General features: G+C 38.9%; 1 protein-coding gene across 19 annotated transcripts in view; it reads right to left on the reverse strand.

Annotated features, from left to right (window-relative positions):
- Positions 1–16,813, reverse strand: part of LOC136838808 (protein muscleblind-like) — a 496,719-nt gene extending 479,906 nt beyond the window's left edge. For 6 of the 19 annotated variants that reach the window (XM_067104414.1, XM_067104411.1, XM_067104416.1 and 3 more), the window contains exon 1: positions 16,655–16,812. The gene's annotated coding sequence lies outside the window, so the exon portion shown is untranslated. The other 13 variants (XM_067104408.1, XM_067104405.1, XM_067104402.1 and 10 more) reach the window with 6 other exon arrangements.
- Between the last annotated feature and the right edge of the window lie 1,086 nt (positions 16,814–17,899).

The following is a 17,899-nucleotide window of genomic DNA, read 5'->3' on the forward strand; positions in this document are numbered from 1 at the left end:
TTTGTAGAGGATAGCGCTGGCGTTGCTTCAGTACGTATGCATGGAGAGAGAGAGAGAGAGAGAGAGAGAGAGAGAGAGAGAGAGAGAGAGAGACTGCGGAGGGGTGGTTAGAGGGAAGGTTCTGGAAGGGTTGGTGGGTTGGCTAGGAGGGGAAGGAAGCAGCAGTTTTACACGAAGGGGAGGGAAAAAGTATCGAATATCTCTGACGTCCTATAGGAGGATTATTAACATCACGTTCTCTCTCACTCCAAGTAAGGCTAGCAAAATATTACGTCATAGACCCTACACGTGTGGTGTGCAGCAGCAAAAAAAAAAAGTAATGATACATATATATATATATATAAAATAAAAAAAAAAAAATATTAAAAAAACCAATCCGTTTCAGAGTTTATCCCTTGCGTCTGCACTATAACACCTTGGAATTAACTGAAATAGATAAAAGGGGAAATAGAAAGGGGAGACGGAGGGGGAGGAGGAAGGGAGAGGACAGACAACCCTAAAGCAGGCGTTCCATGGGCGAAAATTTAAAGCGAAAGAGACAAGGCTGTCTAGTAACACGAGGTAGTGGCGGCGGCCGCCGCCAGACAGGTGAAGAACACAAGGGCTGTAAAGGTAACCTGCCGAACGGTACAACAACTAGACGATCTTATCCCATGTTATAATCCAGTCTCAGCGGGCTGGTGTACAAAACACACACACACACACACTCAGTTGTTGCTCTTGAAGAACAAGCGCCACACAAAGGCCTTCCGTTTTGGATCACCTCGGACAAAAGTCCATTGCGCAATCAACCACCAACGACCACTGTTGCGGCAAAAGTCTTGAACATTCCAATTAAATGAACACAATGGTCGAACTAAGAATCGCTTCAAAAAGGTGGCGGTTATGTTAGAGTCCCATTGAGATCAAGGAGCGTTTTTTCAAATAACATTCGACTGGAAGAAAAAGAAGAGGCTTCTGAAGTGTCGACCATTGAAGTGAAGATACACTTTACATCGTGTTGTTAACACACGCTCCAAGAGCACCGTGTAAAAGCACAGGCATGCGATTATGATACATTATTGCAAATCAAACTGTTACAAAATTCGATTTGTTCTTTCTTGATTCATCTGAAATTACAACGAATATCTGAATCTAATTTATCAGCTCGCTTTCAAACAATAGCCGCGTAGCACACTTCTACCAATACAGAGAACTTTCACAACAGACCGAAGAAATCCATCCCCGTAATATACAGAAGAAGAAGAAGAAGAAAGAGGAAGACGAAGAAGAAGAGCAACGTGACAAAGCTTAGGGTTAGTAGTCACATGAGGCCATCCATCTAACTCATTGCAACACTTTGGCTACCCTAGATTTCTACGCTGCTGTTGCTGCAGCTGAGCAGCTGCTACACGGGAACAGCCAACGCCACACAAATCTCCACTTATTATCACTCTTAGCCTCGTTTTAAACCAGCACTGTCCTCTTCTCGCCCGTCTCATGTGCTATGAATATTGCGGTGCGATGTTGAACGAATTTTTCGAGACACTCAAATGAATTCCAAGAAGACACAAAATCTTGAGACTTTTTCACATGTTCTCATCTCAAGTTAAAATGAAGTTGTTGTTCCGGCAAGTAGGGTTTGTGAGAAATTATATAATTCAACCGTGACTTACAAAATGTACTTAATAATAACGGTTAGAAGGGAGAGATTAACGGTTGGCATTCGTAAGCGAGAAACATGGGAAGGGGTGAGGTGATGTTGGAGGAGGCTGGAAACGGGTATGACTCATCTCCGCCCTACTCCTTTCTTCTCCTTCTTTCTCCTCTTCTTGGATCCCTACCCCACAAACACCTCTACTATACCTTCCTTCTTTCACGGGAACACCACCCACCTTTTCTCTTCCCTTCTTACTCCCCTTTCCATTCCTTGACGGTTCTTACTACGTCTTTGCCTCTCTCGCCTTTCACCCACTCCACGCTCGAAAAAGGCTGCTCATGTCATAAGTCATAATACTTCTTGGTAGCGTTACTCTTCGTACGGCTACAACAGGGAATTTCCAAAGTTAAAAAATATTTTTCACTTTTACCTTTAAAAATATATATATATATATATATATATATATATATATATATATATATATATATATATATATATATATATATATATATATATATATATATATATATATATATATATATGTACGTAAATTTTCAAATCAAGAAAAGTGGCAAAATACCGCCAAGGAGGGGCTATAAGAATATTTTTCACGGTAAGAACACAAAATAATTTTTTATCATTGTGTGTAAGATATGTAACCTACACGTACGGCACAAATCATGGCAGTAAACATCCTAATACAAAGAGACTAAATTTATTCAACTAAAACCTATCTGTCCCACCATCATCAAAAGCAACTGGGCAAAAATAAATACATCAGCTTGCAAAATAAGAGACCCTTTCCTTATAGTAATAACCTTGAGGAGAATAAAGATAAAGAAGATACAGAATCAGACAAACAATCACAAAATTAAAGGAAGAGGGACAAGAGGTAACCGTAGCAAGGTAAGTGTCATGCAGAAGTAAGAGTGTGGGATGTTACGCGAGGGATCAGGGTAGAGGTTTCCGGAGGGGTAAGAGAAAGGGGGTGGAGGGAAGAGGAGGCATGGAGACGGGCAGAAGCAAACAGGGGGCGGGAGGGCGTGTTGGACAGTCCAGACGGCAGGATTGTGCAGCTGGCGGCCGGACAGCATGACAGACACTGCCACCCACCCACAAAGTTTACCTCCGGGCCTCTCTCTCCCCTTCTCCCTCTCCCTCTCCCACTCTTGCATTTCGGTAAAGCCCGGAACTTTCTGACGGCGTTGTACTTACAATTCTATGTATCTCACTTTAAATTTCTTTTAGATATATCCTACTGTTTTGTGTTTTCTTTCTTCACTTTCAGCGGGGTGATTCTCCCAATCTCTCCAATACCGTGAGCCCCGTATCATTCCAATCTACCCGGCCCCCACCCCTTTTTCGTCCAGCACACAAAGGTGTCACGTGCTACTCTTACGTCCGAAGACGTGACTCTAGACCACATTGGCAAGATTAAGTCCGGCCATGATAGAGAAATTCCTGATGACTTCCAAGGTCTAATCGCTCTTCACACAGATCCGTGATAGTCCGTCAGCTAACCTGCTTGCATCGCTCTACCTTCACCACCATTCCTTATCAAAGACGAGCTTACTATACTGTACAGTGAATACTTTGCAATGAAGCGTCATTACATGCTCTCCGGATTATTGTAACGCATCATTCGTGGACAGCTCGCAAACTCCAACCAGATAAACGACTTCCTCCTATTCGGATTATGTATATCTTATCTTTACAGCCAACCACATTAGACATTACCAACACTGACCCAATTACCTTATTTGTACCATCTCTGCTGTACATTCTTTACGAGAAACTGCATAAAGCACAATTAAGCCGATGGCAAAAAGAGACCAATAAAGTAATTTACTCTACACTGACATAAATAAACGTCAAAAGATAAAATCTCCTGATGGTTTTCCGATTTTGTTCGAAAACTATCATTTATTGTGGGGCTTCAAGCGACCAAACAAACTATATCGTTCTACTTTATGGAAGGTCGAGTGCCTTAAACTACAAAAATACCGGATTTTTCTTTTCATTTAACGACTTACCCGAATGCACATACAAAGCCACTGTTGTAAACCAGCCCATGTTCTCAATTCAGCAGAATAATATACTGTTCCTTATTGACGAATCCAACGGTCACTCGGCTCTAAGCAACGTACATTAGTAGTAGTACTGAGTCACAATTCATCCAGACACTATAAGCAGAATTTAACAGAATTTAACCAACACCAGTATGGATATTCAATGAGTAGTAGTTGCCCACAAAAGGCTGTATATAAAGCAATCCGTTGCCTATCAAGACTAATTTTACGATCAATGCAAAAATCAGACTTTTATTCCTAACAATCACACTATTTTAGAACCATTCACGGAAACAATTTAGATCAAAATTAACGGCATTTTTACTTAAGAACAAACCATCCAAAACTCGACATTATTTTTTAATCACTGAGGCTCCGACTGAAATCTGTCAGTTATACAAAGAATCAGAATAATAAGATAAGTTGTTTGATCTGTCACTGATTACCTTCCTATCTCCACAAAATTAATTCCTTACTTTTTTTGGAAATGAATCGGCAAGCCTTTGAGATTATAAAATTTTATCTCACTGACTTATGTGCAAAATCAGGTCCAAGTTTATTCGATAAACACTGAGCTAATGTTTGGCATTTACATACTCGTACAAAAGAATTATTTAAACTCTGAACTAACAAAAAATCATTCTGGATTAAAAAAAACTTCAATAATTACCCACTCTCAATGATATGATAAAAAATTAAACATTTCAAAAGTATAGCTACACAAACTACATTACCTGATTCTTCAAAGAACCACTGTACACACCGAAATTAGCACATGACAAATCATATAAGGTACCCTTCCCATGGTATTTAGTTTAAACGAAAGAAGACATTGATGCAAAAAACCATCCATATACATATATACATACATACAAACACACACATACACATAATTTACAATCACAATATTGTTCACAACCACTCCGAATCATTCGAAAAATAAAATTTCGCATAAAGACCTTGGGTCGGTTATCATAATATCACTGTAAAACTAGTAACAAAGACCACTAGTATCTTGCACTAAAAGTTAATGACTAATTGATAATCATCTCCCAGCTATATAAAGGTCTATTCATGCGAGTCGGTAAACTCGACCCTCCCACACGAAACTTGAATTACACTGGTTAATCTTCACCGTCGCTCGAAATTAAACGTAAAATATTACGACCACACAACGATTTCTTAGGTGAAAGTAGCCTTGATGTATTAGGCGCTTCGCATGTGCATGTGAGAGCGCACCTGGAGATGACAATCCACGAGTAGAATGTTCTCAACTTTAAAAATTGGAGAAAAACAACTACCAGCGAAGTGAATACTCTAGGGCGCACGAGTAAAAGGAGAACCAAGAATGACAGAAATAGGGGGAGGGAGTCTACGTTAGATGGGACGGGGCAAAGGTCACATTATAGCCGTCGCGTCGCGTGGGCAGCATTATCCTGACCCCTGCCATGACCCCGCCCACATTTCTAAAGGGAGTCAAGATCTATCCACTTCCCTTCCCCAGAAACTATACTCCTCAACTCTCGACGCTTCCACGACCTCCCTAGGCCCCAAAGGGCGAAAGGACCTTGGCACTAAGCTAGTCCATGACGGAGAGGCAGACCCAAAACCTCTTTTGTCGTCCCACGCCTCTCGTGGGGTACTATTTAGTACTCTATAATACATTACATATGTAATACGCTCTTGCCATACCATATACCCACTTAACTTCAAAGAGGTATTTTCCAAATGATAAATTACATGGGACAAAACCACATCTCTGAAATCTAAATAACAACAGTCATCCAATGCCTATAATAGAAACAGTTACTAATATGCCCAAACATCAACCATAGCAGAAAAATGTGAAAGTTAAGAGCAGGATCGATAAATAGGGAGAATGCTGCGGCATTCAGCGTCATCCATACGAAGTCCCAACAGAAAGCTTTGTCATTATTTAAGAAGACTGAATGAACCACGCTTTAAACTATAGAAGAACAAGACAACCTGTGTTCCTTTAATTTTTCGATGCTTCATTAGCATGCACTGTGACCGGATAATTAATTAAAACAATGGCACGTTAATAAATATACACGTCTTCATTTTTCCAACCTCCAAATTACCCTGAATCAATATATACATATCAAGATTTTGAATAAACTTGGGTAAACGCTGAATATATGTTCGGCTGGGTGTTCTAGCTACAGTATAAATCAATATCCGACGATACAATACTTAATAAAGAAAGATTTTACTGAACCGAACATGACATACATCATAAAGGTATTTCACACGAAGCTGCATCAATGACAATAAAATCGCAACGACAAATGTCAGTAATAACAAAAACAATAATCACAATACAAACACCCACGACCACCATAACCAGAATAATGAATACAGCAGCAGTCTCTATAATGAAGGTTATGTTGCTACCAAAGATGGCGCTCGCACCATAAGGGAAGAGGCAGTGCAATATCATACTATATGAAGGATACATTGGCTTATAAATGATATTAGCATAATGCACTTGGGATGCAGAAGGTCCTAATGGAGACAACTTGGGGAGGAGGAGGAGGGAGCATACGGAGCCCTCCGAGAGTAGGAGATAGAGAGACACAATATGAAGATCGGATCCTAAATACATAAAAGGACTCAGTCTACAGAGAACCTTATTTCTACGAAACTAGACAAGAAACTCCAGCTTATCGAATTCTAACTTCTCCAGGAGTATTATTTTGTTGACGTCACTAAAGCAGTAGACAGTTATATTCTTAATTTTTCGATACGTTTCATACTGGCTGTCTACAAAGCAGGAGAGGCTACACGGACAAATGAATGCTATCGGAAAATTAACCAAACATTTTTTATTCTACTTAGCCAAATGATGAAGACATTCTCTCTCTCTCTCTCTCTCTCTCTCTCTCTCTCTCTCTCTCTCTCTCTCTCTCTCTCTCTCTCGCGGGCGCGCGCGCGAGGGAGCTCTCCCCTACCCCACCTTTTGCATGTATAAAAACCCAACAAAATTTCACATGGAAACCCGAAGCAAGAATAAAACAGACCATCTAAATAAGCTACATTTTAGTTTTAAGAGGGACGGAACCATAATTACTCCACATTCAGCACAAGTTACATTTCTCCCGAGGACTCGACATCTATTTGATTCCATTATCTCCGTAATACAAAAGAAGGAACGTCAAAACTGCCCCTCATTAAGTGCAGTGGAAAATGGATTGAGAGAGAGAGAGAGAGAGAGAGAGAGAGAGAGAGAGAGAGAGAGAGAGAGAGAGAGAGAGATGCATTTTAGAAAGTCTCTTGCTCACATTCCACCGAGCATGAGATGAGCTTCATCCAAAAAGCAACATGTATCACCAGCAGTACGAAGAGGCGGAGAAAGGGGGTGAGGGGTTTGGTGGTGGTGGAGGAGGAGGATGAGGAGGAGGAGATTAAGAGCATGCCAGTGTTGATTTCTGTTCTCTCCAACCTCAAACGTATATAAAACACGAATGCTGAGGCACTACCACAGCCGAGGAAGAAACATCGGAGGGATACGATGACGTTCCTAATCTTGATTACCCACTTGGAAAAACCCTCTTTACCTCGAGACTTACACGGCTCTTCTCCTCCCCAGAAACTAACAGTCCCCGACACTTGGTGAATTCTCCGAAGTACCAACGCACAAGAAGAGGGACGGATGAGTAAAACCCTCATGCAAGTTACAACCTAATGCCTCGCTCTAAATTAAATTCACTGATAATATTAAGGGTTAAAGTAATGACGACACACCAAAAAATAATGGTACCTCGCATTATACAATATATTATGATTGAAACTCGTGTCTTTACTCGGGATCTGTAACATGGAACCTGTAACACCCAAATTACACATTTTGCGGTAAGTTTAACAGGAAGAAAACAACGATAGTTATTCTCTCTATGAAAGAAACAATTATTTATTTACTGAAATTTTCATCACTACTACGATGATGATGACATGCAAAACCACAATTATGTAAGCTATAATATTTCTAACTGATCACTATCCTGGAGGTTATATATGTGTATATATATATGTGTACATATATATATATATGTGTGTACATATATATATATATATATATATATATATATATATATATATATATAAATTATGCTATTCGTTACAGACCTCATTTTATTTTCTATATTTGAATGATACTAACTCCTCAGGGATCGAGTTTTCTGAGGCATTAGAGAACGGTTTTGAAATGACAGGATGTGGCGTTATCTGTCCGTTTCCGGACCGTGCAGATAGATAAAAGCTCACATGGAGAAGGGAGGGGGGGATAAAGAGAGGGAGAGGTGGGGGAGAAGAGCGGGACTGATGTAGCGGTATGCGCGACCATTCCTCTGAGCTTCACAAGCGACCCCCTCCTCACACAACAATGTATGAGATACACACAAAAGCATTTTTGCTGCATCTAACAATGGCGCAAGTTCTGACAAGCGTGGTTCATTCAGAAAGATATTTTGTACCCAATAATAATAATAACGTTAAATGTTAACTTTTATAACATGCAAGCAGAAATTCCAAAGGACAATACCGATTTGAGAAATGCAATACATATATATATATATATATATATATATATATATATATATATATATATATATATATATATATATATATATATATATATATATATATATATATATATATATATATATATATATATATATATATATATATATATATATATATATATAAATGTGTGTGCGCGCGCGCGTGCATCACAGAAATCTTTTTGTTCCCTTCACTATCGCTGGATTGGAAATTATTATATAATAAGTTACAAGCTTCCGCACTCACGACAGCAGTAAAACTGAATTTGCTAGCCATAACACTGCCCATAAGAACAATCATACGCAAGGCACCTTGTAAATATTATCTAATGCACAAGAGGATAACGCTGAATTAACATGGGCGTGGTCCTTGAAATGGACACCTACCCATCACCACGCCCATGTTGATTTTCTGGGATCAAGGTAACTCTCTCATACATACAGTCTTCAGTAAAAAGAAAAACTGCCTTGTAAGTAAACTTGTTTCCGTCGAAGCTTGCGTGGAAGATTTCAATCCCATAACCAGTGCAACGCGCATGAAAAATGTAGAAAACGATAAAATTCGGGTAAGCCGGCGAGGCATGACGTGGTGCTCCACTAAGTAATCACCAGCACCCGGGGAGTCCACCGCCCTCCTCACGCCGTCTTATACCATCCTCTTGGGTACCTTGACTCATCTCCTCACCCATGCAACGCTCAGATCAGACCCACGCCCTGACACTGCAGCATCAGATAAGTGGCCCTACTAAAATCTTCCTTTTTTTGGGATGAGACCTGCCAATCTCCATCCATCACCTATACTTCCTATGACTGCAATTATTAGACGAGTGGCGTCTCGTCGACGCATCTGATTTTACTCATTGACCCTTACTTTGTTAATCAATACCGACTGTCGCTTGTATCTGAGAATGAACTTTCCCAAATTACTGTAAGTGAATTATCACACTATATGACTTAATGCTTTTGTAAGAACCCCGAACTTTATAGAAAATACAAAGATATACTTCCCCTCATTCAGTATCGTGGATACGATATCTTCGTCCTTACTCAAGTACACCATAAACGAGGCATTTTCGTTTCTTTTGAATGCAAACAAAGAGTTTTCTTGAACAATGGATTTTTCATTCCCCTGAAAACACAATTTGCCTTTTCCTTCTGAAAACACGAAGAACCTTTCTTCTTAAGACAAACAAAGCGTTTTCTTTTTTTTTCTCTCTTTCCCTTTGAAAATGGCGAACTCCTCTTTGAGAGTAACAGCATATATCGAAATCTTTCAGGTTGTGCAGTTGAAAAGCAACCATGAGACTCTGTCACACATCGAAGTACATCTATCATCCTCCAAGTTTAATAACTTTGCTACTGCTTATGTCATTACCGACCACTTGAAACGCGTTATTGGATTTCGCAAACAATTTTCTTCCTGGGGCGCTGAACTGAAAAGCAGCTTTTCATTTGCCCGCTGTACAAGGCAAATTGGACCTTAACATCTTCATTCACTTGTAACGCCTCCAATTCATCATTTATTTTTCTCAAACCTTAAACCTATGTCCTGGTGTTGTTATTACTTCTTCACTTCTCGTAATATATACACATTCACATACATATACAATATTATATATATATACATACATACATATATGTACAGTATATATACAATGTATATATATATATATTATATATATATATATATATATATATATATATATATATATACATATACCTTTTCCTTTTTAAGTACGTTGTGCAAAAAGGACAGAGCCTTCAAAGTTTCAGGATGTCTCTTGAGATGAAGTTTCTGTCTGCATACCCTTTTCTCGATCCGGCGCCCTTACCCATTTATATCACGGTCGAATGGTGGACGTCAAGACAGAGGTCGAACGACGGACCACGCAAATCCAGCAGTCTACCACACACACACACATACACACATATATGTGTATGTGTGTGTTCCATGTTTCATTCCTGTGAACTGAGTTAATAATGTGTATCCGTCTGTCTAATCAATAACGTATATACCTGATAGTTGGTCAACTGTTTAGATTGTCACCCGGTTGGAGAAGGGAACATGACCAGTAACCCCAACCCCAAAAGACTTACTGAGAATCCCTTTAAATGACAAAATAGAAAAGTGTAACTGGTAGCACCCTCGACTGCAAAGTGAGAAGACCCAGTTCAATTCCAAGGCGAGGCCGAGTAGATAGGTGGGCTCCATTAAAACCTTAAAGTTTTAATGGTTGACTGTTGTGGGTTACAACGGGGGGGGGGTAACTAACCTCACTAAGGGCATATATGTATGTGTGTGCGCGTGAGTGTAAGTCTGGGTCACTAACAAAGGCACAAAATTTAAAATATGGAAAGATTTTACGCTGCAACTGTTGACAAGGGATGAAAAGCTGTGTGTAAGCAGCCTAACTAGGATCAGCGCAGCACATGACGGCAACATAACAAAAAAGAATATCCATGAACGCCGTACCTGAAACTAACACCTACCACCCTGCAAGATCAATGATTTATCGAGGGTCCTTTTCTGAAATGATACCACAGCCACGTAAACGATAAACAGGTTTATTCTAGATACGTTCCGTACGATGTGACAAAGTGAATGACAGGACTCACAATAGGCTACTGATTGTTAGCAAGAACCTAATCGTGTATTACCTATCGCTTAGCAAGATTCATTGTTAAAATCGTCATTTTCTCCTTTTTGTGCGAAGCTGGTGGCGATCGAGATCTTAACCTTATGATGTTCTCATAATTAAGTAATGATGCACCTTAACTCATTGCCACACCTTGGTGCTTTCTGTCGGGTCTCGGTCCATATAACCAACACTCTCACTAAGCCTGGGTTATGCCACTGTATTTAAATGCCAGGAGTTTTGATTCATTTGCTGCATAAACAGACAGATATAAACACGTTTTCCTATCTTTCCATTTTGAGTATTCATACTGAGGATATACTTTTAGCTGCATATTATTCATTTACATAAGTTTTGTTTTTACGTTCTCCACTTTACTTATACCGCTAGACAGTACTCCTATAAAAACAAACATCGCCTGACGACGGTCAGACTTGTAATCCACCATTTCAGTGCCTGTTGAAAATTAGAAAAAAAAAAAAAACTGAGGAAAAGTAAAATTCTATTTGCAACGAATAACTTGCCGCCTAGGGCTTTTTTTTCTTCTTTGCTACTATGAGGAATAGGAGTTCTAGCTCCAACAAATTTCCTTTCATTTTAAAACTTAAGAATTATTTCTGAAGAAATTAATCATCTATCTGGAAACGACTGCATAATGTTCTACGATAGCATAATGGCGGATGCACGTAAAAACAGGCAGCAAAGTATCCCGAGACACTCCAACACCCTTATGGAGACCAGGAAGCTCACAACACCCCTTAATGCTAATGGGTTGGTCGGGAGGTGTCAAAGGCGGCAAGTTTGGCAGCGACTGGAGTCAGGTTAGATGTCAATAAAGGCAGCTGAACGCCAATAAAGCTAACTAACTTGAGGTGGTGGATTTGCGATTTCACGAGATAATGACGTGATAACCGCGATAAGACGGTGATAACAATGAAAGGCAAATGTAAAGAACGATAAATCTTGAGGAGGAAGGAACGTCTGTGTTTGAATAACCATGTACGACATTTTGACCAACGTGAACTAGAGAGAGAGAGAGAGAGAGAGAGAGAGAGAGAGAGAGAGAGAGAGAGAGGAGGCTCCCTATTCGAGAGTCGCGTCGATGGAATGTTTAAGAGACCATGATGGGCGGGGGACAAATATGAATGCTGAATTTAGTGTCGTCCATATAACAGGTGAGAATCAACCTCGGACATCTCAGCTCCGTTTATAAAACAGACATATGCCAATGGCTTTCACTGTTTGTTTTCAAAATTTGTTTTTCACGCTTGAAAGGAACACAATAGCTGTAAAAATAAAAAGGTCAATAACTGATTTAATTTGGCACAGTAAATCATTCTGATGGTAAAAAGGACAAATGGGCTCCGTACCCCCTGAAGAAAGTTACCCGATATTTGTTCACATAAATTTAATGTCCAATCTTTGTCTAGTGCATCAATTATGAAATGTGACTTTTATCTTCAGAAATGTACAGAATGGAGAGAGAGAGAGAGAGAGAGAGAGAGAGAGAGAGAGAGAGAGAGAGAGAGAGAGAATGTCGCCTGCCACAGCACATCACTGACGAATTGTAAAGCTTTCAATCATGACCTTTTGTCCCAAGAGGAAGTCAGAGTACGGACGGGACGGAAACATGATTCAGTAAGAAAAACATAAAGACAGCATAAAAGTATTAAAAAGATGGCAAAATAACCATATAATGACGGTCATAAGAACTACTCGTGATACTAGCGTAATCCAAGTATTATTTTCGATAATGATAACAATACATTAGTCTCGCATTTTTCCAATAAAAAAGATTGACAAGATCGAAAGGAATCTTTTTTTAAATGTGTACCCAAAATCAGTTTCTGAACAGAAAAGTATCCAGTATATCAGCAATAAGAGTGAAATATAAATACACCGTAATGACCAGGGATTAAAAGATAGCAATGAGGTTACTAGTTCTAACACTAAGATGACCGCTATCATCGTATCTATATTGGGTAACCTGCAACGCAAACGCCACACTCGAACGAAGTCATATTGCGTCGTCGTCCAAAGTTTGTTTATTGCAATGGTGGCAATCACTATTCATGCGAAATGCAACGCAGACTTATATTTTCCCAACCGGTGGTATAGCCTTCTCATCATATGATTTACAAACTCTAAAGTATGTCCATGAAAATTATACTGTAACATAGTGACACACGTTTCAAAAATTAACATGGTGCAATAAAAACTAATGTAGATTTAGCATTGCTAAACATAAACACACCCAAACACACACACACACACATATATATATATGCATGTGTGTGTGTGTAGACTTAGCATTGGTAAACATAAACACAGACACACACACACATCCACACAATATACACACACACACACACACACACACACATATATATATATATATATATATATATATATATATATATATATATATATATATATATATATACACACACACAAATGATTCGAAGATTGTTCCACATTGATGTAAAAAAAAAAAAAAAAAATGCAATTTTCTTGTTATGTTCTGATGACGGATAACGCTATACAACACCCGAAACGTTTCGTGCGCTGATTGATCTTGAGGCTGGCCGCAGCTGAATAGACTGCATTCACCTTGCAATTCAGGCAGCGCTCAAAAGAACCCTAAATGCCCTCTATTGATGTGATTTTTTCATTCATCCTTGTATCTATCTATCGCCAGTGAGAAAAAACTTACATATGCACTGCCATTGCTTTTAAACACCACCAAGACAAACTCATATTCAATTTCTGTCATAGGAAATGATGGCAGGGATATAAAATTAGTTTACTCTGCAGGTTTGATGCAGTGCCCACAATAACATACATACAACCATACAGATAACATTAATATAAAACACATATATATATATATATATATATATATATATATATATATATATATATATATATGCATATTATATATATATATATATATATATATATATATATATATATATATATATATATATATATATATACACGTATAATGCTACTCGTATAAGAGATCATAGGGAATGAAAGCACAAACTTTTTCCATGGACGGAATTCATTAAAAAAAAAAAAAAAAAAAGCATCGGTGACCAAACAGCTGTTTACTTAAATTACGACTCTGAATCCAGTGCTGCTGGAAAACGGTATTAACCCATATAGCTACTGTCTCGTATATGATCAACTTATCTATGTCTGACAACGTCTGGCTATTAATAACGCAACATTCTGTAACCATATGTCTAAGAATATGAAGAGAAAAACTGCGTTGTCTTCCTGTGACATTACCATATGGATAATCATCGCCGAATGCGATCCCCGGATGTGTCAAATAATCGGCGGCGTCGAGAGATCAAAAGTATATGCCAGTGCACATGTTTTTCAAAATCATCATCAATGGAAATGATCTGTGGAAATCTAAAAGAATATCTACCACAATAACATAAAATAAATGTTGGTGCAGGAATATAAAGGAAACGTTTCCGAATATATCACAAGAAAAGGACGTTAAAACAATGAACTGTTAGGGATCAGCACTTTCATGAAAGTTAAATGAAACATAGAAACCATGCATTCCAATCCATTAAGCAGTAGAATAAAAATGATAATCCAGTACATAAATAATAGCAATACTTTCACACAAATATCATGTGCAGACAACAGTCATTCTTATGAAAATTGGTAATCACACTTAAAAAAATAATTTAAACATCACTCAACGAAATGGTTCCATCCTACCTTTGTTGCCTCCGCTGAAAAGCTTGAAACTTGGGAACATGACACTAAGAAACCCAACATGCCACTTGACATAGAATGACCTCAAGGTCATAGCTACTTGAAGTGATATACTCTACAGAAAGAGATTTACAAAAAAATTCTGTGGAAATGTATTTTGAAGCTCAACTGGAAGCCTATTGAAATCCTTCCAGTCCATCACAAACTTGGAAGGTCGACCCAAAGGAATAGACAAGATAGAAAGCTCAGGTTAAGATTCCTAAAACAAGAAATGGCATTTTCGAGAATTATTTCTATGACTTTTTAAAAGGCAAAAAGTGATCTGCGGCAATACAAAAAGGCGCTGTATACTCGCTGGAGAGCAATCCAGCTTGCGTTTAATGGCAAATGCATTTTTACAAAAATGGAGGACTCTGGGAAAAAGGTTTACAAAGCCTTGTGACATGAGAGGCGCAGAGAGCTGGAGGAATCGACATTAAAAAAAAAAAAAGCTTTGACATAGCATGAGCCGTCACTGACAGCTCACATCAATATTTGGTCCAGATGCGGCGTCGCATAAACAAGGAAAATTAAGACAACAATCGAAAAAATGTGGCATAAATAAATTCATGAAATGCATTTAGGCAAATAAATTCATGCACATTAAAAAAAAACATACGCAAGCACAAACTATGGGAGGGTACAGGGCGCTACTGTAACTCTAAATATATACATACATACATGGGGGACCAATCCAAAACTATTTCTACACATACAAGACAAAAAAAATGGCAATCAGCTCTAAAGCGATCTAATACTCTTTTTTTTTTTTTTCATTATAATTCTTATCGTCTCTAACACCTTAGCTAAGGGTTCAACTTTTGTCACCATTGAATCAGCACATGATGACAATAAAATACATAACCAATTATTTGAGCATAAATTTGGGAAATGGCTTTATCACCGTATTTTGTACTTTTCTCTCTTCTTCAAGGGATATACTTTGAAATTGAACATGAAACAGCAAATTATACTGCACAGGACATAGGCCTATTATTCTTAAGCCGACACAGCAATTAGTAAACTTACGACCACTGTACATGTGTCACTTGGGGAATGTTTTTTTTATTTTTTACTTTATTAACTAATGCATACTTTTCACTTTCTAAAAATACACTTTTTCAAACACGAAAAGAAACTGAATCATAAAATTAAGACAAAATATTGCATAGACGCCTCACCCATATTGCGTCAAATTCAGGATTTATTAAGAAGGAAATTTTTGAAACTTTTCTGGATTCTTGCGCATCAGATCGAAGGTGACTTTTGGGAATAATATTATATATATGAATGATCATTTCACCTTCGGCCTGTTGTCCAACCCAGGTGGAGGAGGGAGGTGGGAGCACTCACCGCCGTTATAGGCCTATAACACCCACCTCACAACCACTACCACCGCCTCGCCCACTAGGCCTACTAAACTACTAAACAACAAATTACCAAGTTTACAGGAATCACATGGCAAAATAAAATATCAAATTTCGACGGCTGCCAAAATACATTATTGATTGAGTGCGTCGCATCGTAATTGGCTTAAGAGCGCACGACGCTGCGGCAACAACGTGCTAGCAATTGTGCACCGAATCCATCTGCTTTTAGCGAATGACGGGGGCAGTTGCTTGTGAGTATGAATTCGTTATGAAACATTGGTCATTAAAATATAAAATCTTTTTTCTCCCGTAAAGTTGGCAAATGCCGGTCAAAGTGGCTCTTCGCCGGGCGAGGCAGCAGCAACCAACTGGTGGTGGTGTGGTGGAGGAGGTGGAGGGAGGCACATCCACACACTACTACCACTCCACCAAAACCTCCTCCTCCTCCTATTCCTTTCCTCCAAGGCCTCTCTCTCCTCTCCAAACAGGAATGATAAATCACCCACTAGCTCTCATCACACCCTTGAAAACACTAGACCTTGCTTCGTGAGGCCTAACACTCCAAAGGTCGAGTACACACCTCTATAGCAAAAGGCAAACGCGGAGAGAAGCGCCAGCGTGGAGCAGCTTGCTGCTGAGCGTCCCAGCACAGACTGAAGCGACGAGGGCCACTTGGCCACTTGGCCACACTCTACCCCCGCCACCATGTGGGGAAGCAAGTTGCCAGCGTTCACGTGTGCCCACACCCACTAAACAACAACTACAACATCAAACTGCATCTATATGGTGTTTATTTGAAAGTCTTTCAACTCACCTTCCATCAGAGCATCGCACCGACCGAAGGGAAACCGACGCAAGCGAAAACGATGTTTGCCGTCGATTGAAAAACCTGGCAGCAGACATCGTCGTCGTCGTCGCCTGTTACCTCATGGCCCCACTCTTGGCTGTTCTTTATTTTAGCGACCAGTGCTTCCAAGGTGACTCATAGGACAGAATAGTGCGCGTGCAAGCAAGATTGATTTGCTTTCGTCACTGCAGACAGAAAAACCGCATGCATGATTGACCTTAAAAAACGATACGACGATTTCGTTTCCGGAGTAGAAAGTTTTTCTCGCATTAAAGGCAAAAGAGAACCCACACAAAGCGTTATCAGTTGGATTGTGGGGTGAACGGGGGATCGGGGGTGGGAGGCGATATGATATCATGCCCACTCTCTTCCTTGCAACTCCGACCACTCCCTGATCCATCAAGTCTCTCTCATTTACTTGGTCCGGTGGGAGGTACTCAAGTTTTAAAAGTTTGATATTCAGTATACTGCTGTTTGCATGTTCATACCTAAGGTATTATTTATATGCACATTTAAGCATACAATATATATATATATATATATATATATATATATATATATATATATATATATATATATATATATATATATATATATATATATAATATAAAATAAAATCGAGCTTTCTGTTTCCCGTTCCTCTGGGCATCTGCGAACGAAATGTCAAATCTGATCTTCTCATGACGTACAGTGAGTCGATTCATTAATAGGTGATGGCCGCTGTTAAAACAGAAAATATACAAAAACAGAAAATATACAAAAAAAAATATATAATATATATCTGTTAAGGTGGTTGCTTTGTATGAATAAATAAAACAAGTATTTAGATACCAACCACACATCTACTGTACGTACGTGTGAAAACATATTAAACTCTAGTGTACACATGTATGTATCAAATTTAGAAACATTTGAGAGAAATATATGACGACAACTTTATTTTTACATAAATACTGACATTTCAACTGGGCAGCTCTG

The sequence above is a fragment of the Macrobrachium rosenbergii genome, chromosome 5, assembly GCF_040412425.1.
Source record: "Macrobrachium rosenbergii isolate ZJJX-2024 chromosome 5, ASM4041242v1, whole genome shotgun sequence".
Taxonomy (NCBI): domain Eukaryota; kingdom Metazoa; phylum Arthropoda; class Malacostraca; order Decapoda; family Palaemonidae; genus Macrobrachium; species Macrobrachium rosenbergii.